The sequence below is a fragment of the Arachis stenosperma genome, chromosome 10 (genome assembly GCF_014773155.1).
Source record: "Arachis stenosperma cultivar V10309 chromosome 10, arast.V10309.gnm1.PFL2, whole genome shotgun sequence".
NCBI classification, from domain to species: Eukaryota; Viridiplantae; Streptophyta; class Magnoliopsida; order Fabales; family Fabaceae; genus Arachis; species Arachis stenosperma.
The window spans coordinates 112,159,039-112,163,327 of NC_080386.1; the positions used below are offsets into that span (position 1 = coordinate 112,159,039).

The window sequence follows — 4,289 nt, forward strand, 5'->3', positions numbered from 1 at the left end:
TTCAATTAAGAACATTGTTTATTCAAGAAAGGTGATGGATTCATAGGACATTCATAACTTTAAGGCATAGACACTAAGACACTAATGATCATAAGACACAAACATGGACAAACATAAAGCACAATTTTCGAAAAACAGAAAAAATAAAGAACAAGGAGATTAAAGAACGGGTCCACCTTAGTGATGGCGGCTTGTTCTTCCTCTTGAAGGTCTTATGGAGTGCTTGAGCTCCTCAATGTCTCTTCCTTGTCTTTGTTGCTCCTCTCTCATGATTCTTTGATCTTCTCTAATTTCATGGAGGAGGATGGAATGCTCTTGGTGCTCCACCCTTAGTTGTCCAATGTTGGAACTCAATTCTCCTAGAGAGGTGTTCAGTTGCTCCCAATAGTCTTGTGGAGGAAAGTGCATCCCTTGAGGTATCTCAGGGATCTCATGATGAGAGGGGTCTCTTGTTTGCTCCATCCTTTTCTTAGTGATGGGCTTGTCCTCATCAATGGGGATGTCTCCCTCTATGTCAACTCCAACTGAATAACAGAGGTGACAAATAAGGTGAGGAAAGGCTAACCTTGCTAAGGTAGAGGACTTGTCCGCCACCTTGTAGAGTTCTTGGGCTATGACCTCATGAACTTCCACTTCTTCTCCAATCATGATGCTATGAATCATGATGGCCCGGTCTAGAGTAACTTCAGACCGGTTGCTAGTGGGAATGATTGAGCGTTGGATAAACTCCAACCATCCTCTAGCCACGGGTTTGAGGTCATGCCTTCTCAATTGAACCGGCTTTCCTCTTGAATCTCTCTTCCATTGTGCGCCCTCTTCACATATGACTGTGAGGACTTGGTCCAACCTTTGATCAAAGTTGACCCTTCTAGTGTAAGGATGTTCATCTCCTTGCATCATGGGCAAATTGAACGCCAACCTTACACTTTCCGGACTAAAATCCAAGTATTTCCACCGAACCATAGTAAGATAATTCTTTGGATCCGGGTTCACACTTTGATCATGGTTCTTGGTGATCCATGCATTGGCATAGAACTCTTGAACCATCAAGATTCCGACTTGTTGAATGGGGTTGGTAAGAACTTCCCAACCTCTTCTTCGGATCTCATGTCGGATCTCCGGATATTCACCCTTTTTGAGTGAAAAAGGGACCTCGGGGATCACCTTCTTCAAGGCCACAACTTCATAGAAGTGGTCTTGATGCACCCTTGAGATGAATCTATCCATCTCCCATGACTCGGAGGTGGAAGCTTTTGCCTTCCCTTTCCACTTTCTAGAGGTTCTCCGGCCTTTGATGCCATAAATGGTTATGGAAAAACAAAAAGCAATGCTTTTACCACACCAAACTTAAAAGGTTTGCTCGTCCTCGAGCAAAAGAAGAAAGAAGAGAGTAGAAGAAGAAGAAATGAGGAAGAAGGGAGTGGCTTTGTGTTCGGCCAAAGAGGGGGAGAAGTGGTGTGTAGGTTGTGTGAAAATGAAGGGGTGAAGAAGGGTTTATATAGGAGTGAGGGGAGGGGTAGGGTTCGGCCATTATGGGTGGGTTTGGGAGGGAAAGTGGTTTGAATTTGAATGGTGAGGTAGGTGGGGTTTTATGAAGGATGGATGTGAGTGGTGAAGAGAAAGATGGGATTTAATAGGTGAAGGGGTTTTGGGGAAGAGGTATTGAGGTGATTGGTGAATGGGTGAAGAAGAAGAGAGAGTGGTGGGTTGGTGGGGATCCTGTGGGGTCCACAGATCCTGAGGTGTCAAGGAAAAGTCATCCCTGCACCAAATGGCATGCAAAAACACGTTTTGAGCCATTTCTGGCGTTAAACGCCGGGCTGATGCCCATTCCTGGCGTTTAACGCCAGGTTCTTGCCCTTTTCTGGCGTTTAACGCCAGTCTGGTGCCCCTTTCTGGCGTTAAACGCCCAGAATGGTGCCAGACTGGGCGTTAAACGCCCAACTGCTAGCCTCACTGGCGTTTAAACGCCAGTGGGTTCTTCCTCCAGGGTGTGCTATTTTTCTTCCTGTTTTTTCATTCTGTTTTTGCTTTTTTTACTTGATTTTGTGACTTCTTATGATCATCTACCTACAAAATAAACTAAAATAACAAAAGAAAATAGATAAAATATAACATTGGGTTGCCTCCCAACAAGCGCTTCTTTAATGTCAGTAGCTTGACAGAGGGCTCTCATGGAGCCTCACAGATACTCAGAGCAATGTTGGAACCTCCCAACACCAAACTTAGAGTTTGAATGTGGGGGTTCAACACCAAACTTAGAGTTTGGTTGTGGCCTCCCAACACCAAACTTAGAGTTTGACTGTGGGGGCTTTGTTTGACTCTGATTTGAGAGAAGCTCTTCATGCTTCCTCTCCATGGTGATAGAGGGATATCCTTGAGCCTTAAACACATAGGATTTTTCATTCACTTGAATGATCAGTTCACCTCCATCAACATCAATCACAGCCTTTGCTGTGGCTAGGAAGGGTCTGCCAAGGATGATAGATTCATCCATGCACTTCCCAGTCTCTAGGACTATGAAATCAGCAGGGATGTAATGGTCTTCAATCTTCACCAGAACATCCTCTACAAGTCCATAAGCTTGTTTCTTTGAATTGTCTGCCATCTCTAGTGAGATTCTTGCAGCTTGTACCTCAAAGATCCCTAGCTTCTCCATTACTGAGAGAGGCATGAGGTTTACACTTGACCCTAAGTCACACAGAGCCTTCTTGAAGGTCATGGTGCCTATGGTACAAGGTATTGAGAACTTCCCAGGATCTTGTCTCTTTTGAGGTAATTTCTGCCTAGACAAGTCATCCAGTTCTTTGGTGAGCAAAGGGGGTTCATCCTCCCAAGTCTCATTTCCAAATAACTTGTCATTTAGCTTCATGATTGCTCCAAGGTATTTAGCAACTTGCTCTTCAGTGACATACTCATCCTCTTCAGAGGAGGAATACTCATCAGAGCACATGAAAGGCAGGAGTAAGTCCAATAGAATCTCTATGGTCTCAGTTTGAGCCTCAGATTCCCATGGTTCCTCATTAGGGAACTCATTGGAGGTCAGTGCACGCCCATTGAGGTCTTCCTCAGTGGCGTTCACTTCCTCTCCCTCCTCTCCAAATTCGGCCATGTTGATGGCCTTGCACTCTCCTTTTGGATTTTCTTCTGTGTTGCTTGGGAGAGTACTTGGAGGGAGTTCAGTAACTTTCTTGCTCAGCTGTCCCACTTGTGCCTCCAAATTCCTAATGGAGGACCTTGTTTCAGTCATGAAACTTTGAGTGGTTTTGATTAGATCAGAGACCATGGTTGCTAAGTCAGAGGGGTTCTGCTTAGAATTCTCTGTCTGTTGCTGAGAAGATGAAGGAAAAGGTTTGCCATTGCTAAACCTGTTTCTTCCACCATTGTTATTGTTGAAACCTTGTTGAGGTTTCTCTTGATTCTTCCATGAGAAATTTGGGTGATTTCTCCATGAAGAATTATAGGTGTTTCCATAGGGTTCTCCTAGGTAATTCACCTCTTCCATTGAAGGGTTCTCAGGATCATAAGCTTCTTCTTTAGATGAAGCATCCTTAGTACTGCTTGGTGCATTTTGCATTCCAGACAGACTTTGAGAAATCAAATTGACTTGTTGAGTCAATATTTTGTTCTGAGCCAGTATGGCATTCAGAGCATCAATCTCAAGAACTCCTTTCTTCTGACTTGTCCCATTGTTCACAGGATTCCTTTCAGAAGTGTACATGAATTGGTTATTTGCAACCATTTCAATGAGTTCTTGAGCCTCTGTTGGCGTCTTCTTCAGATGAAGAGATCCTCCAGCAGAGCTATCCAAAGACATCTTGGATAGTTCAGAGAGACCATCATAGAAAATACCTATGATGCTCCATTCAGAAAGCATGTCAGATGGACATTTTCTGATTAATTGTTTGTATCTTTCCCAAGCTTCATAGAGGGATTCTCCATCCTTCTGTCTGAAGGTTTGGACTTCCACTCTAAGCTTACTCAATTTTTGAGGTGGAAAGAACTTTGCCAAGAAGGCATTGACTAGCTTTTCCCAAGAGTCCAGGCTTTCTTTAGGTTGTGAGTCCAACCATGTCCTAGCTCTGTCTCTTACAGCAAAAGGGAATAGCATAAGTCTATAGACCTCAGGGTCTACCCCATTAGTCTTGACAGTGTCACAGATTTGCAAGAATTCAGCTAAAAACTGATGAGGATCTTCCAATGGAAGTCCATGGAACTTGCAATTCTGTTACATTAGAGAAACCAATTGAGGCTTAAGCTCAAAGTTGTTTGCTCCAATGGCAGGGATA

At 43.8% G+C, this 4,289-nt stretch overlaps 1 non-coding gene across 1 annotated transcript; it reads left to right on the forward strand.

Moving 5' to 3' along the window:
• Positions 1-3,875: 3,875 nt before the first annotated feature.
• Positions 3,876-3,979, forward strand: LOC130958261 (small nucleolar RNA R71). Its single transcript, XR_009077393.1, has one exon. It is a non-coding gene; the product is annotated as a small nucleolar RNA R71 (small nucleolar RNA).
• The last annotated feature ends 310 nt before the right edge of the window (positions 3,980-4,289 follow it).